This window comes from Anneissia japonica, unplaced genomic scaffold, assembly GCF_011630105.1.
Source record: "Anneissia japonica isolate Jap-2015-1 unplaced genomic scaffold, ASM1163010v1 scaffold14557_len124090_cov123, whole genome shotgun sequence".
NCBI lineage: Eukaryota > Metazoa > Echinodermata > Crinoidea > Comatulida > Comatulidae > Anneissia > Anneissia japonica.
Genome location: NW_022685641.1, coordinates 102,699 through 104,319, shown reverse-complemented (window position 1 = coordinate 104,319; position 1,621 = coordinate 102,699).

The window sequence follows — 1,621 nt, the reverse complement described above, 5'->3', positions numbered from 1 at the left end:
CTGTTGTTGTAGCGGTCGTCGATTGTTTTGATCACTACACATTAGTTGTGCGTATGCCGATTGTGCTGCAGTACGCACCAACGCTAATCAAGTTGATTGTATTACATCAGTGTGTTTACATCAGACGACGATGTGTGTTTTGAATGATAAACTCGTCTGTGTCATGAGTAGGCGTAATTATTAACATACTGGCAAGCATCTGTCAAAAAATACAACCGTACATTGACAGCTCAAACAGGGCTGTAGCCACAGAAATTAAAGTGGTCAGGTTGCAAGCGAAGCAAGCAAATGAGGCGGAGGCCAGGGGGGCGATGAAGGGCTCACGTGAGGCATTCCAGTGGCCTATGGACCAGGAAAATTATTCTATTTTGACAATTAACTAACAGACCAATTTACATGATGTTCTGTAATAGTACCTTTAAAAATATTTTATATAAAAATATGTTTTAAACTATTATTAGAACTATGATGAAGCTAAACAATAACACTTTGAATTCAAAACAGACAGGTTTATTCAGGAGAAAAATTGTTAATTTTTGTTATTTTAGTATTTTGCTTTTTGACAATGACAAAATCTAAGATTCCATCAATGAACGAAAAATAGTATCGCTAATTCTATGGTACACTTCAATCAATACGTATCAATTTAATAGGTGCATTACAAAGCGTACCTGCTGTATGTATTAATAATGTTACATACTAGAACTATCATAAATAAATATATGGAAGGCATGTTTTTTTTTTTCTTGTTTCCTGTCAGTTGACCAGGCAATAGTGAAGAAATGAATAGAAAGTCCTAGGCAAGTGTATAATAAATAGGAACCTTTAGCCTGATTTTTGCAAAAATCTCATTATGTATAGTTTGACCTACTTGATTATTTGGATAAAGCAAAGCCCATATACACACTTTCAACTGAAGAAAAAAGTGCATCCTAATGCATGCTAGATGCATGCTAATGCTTAATTAATTATAAAACTTATACTAAAGAGAAGAAAATATTATATAAACTATCATTAAAAGTTTACCATAAATTTCAGACTTGTGGTTCCTGAATTATGTCAAGGAGGTAGTAGGTTGAGTCTAATAAATACTGTAGTAAACATACAGTGGAATTTAACCTTTCTTCCTATTCAAATCCTAATAAATTAACTAAAGCTTGTCAAAAAAGTGGCCAGGTTGAAACCTTGCTGTATTTTTTAACTGTTTTCTGTACAGCCTTTTCATTAGGCCTATACCTGTCTCTTATACACATCTAGATGTGTATAAGAGACAGGCCTAGGCCTACATACATATGTAGAAATAGGCCTATGTAATGCAAAATGTAATCATCATATTGTGTGTGCAATACTAATAGAAACAAAATCAATTCCAAAAATGGCTGAAAAAAAGCTGATTTTCCGGAATTTTAAACACGCTTTTTACTTTGAGTGATTCAGAAACATTCATTCGCTTGCTATCACAACATGGACGCCCTATTTCAAACAAGAAATTATGATTCAGAATCATTAATTTGCTTGGCTTTCACTCAACGGTTAAAACCACAATAAAGCAATTGAACATTAATAAAAGTATAATACACAGTATTTTACAACCATAATTATATTTAATATTAAATATTTA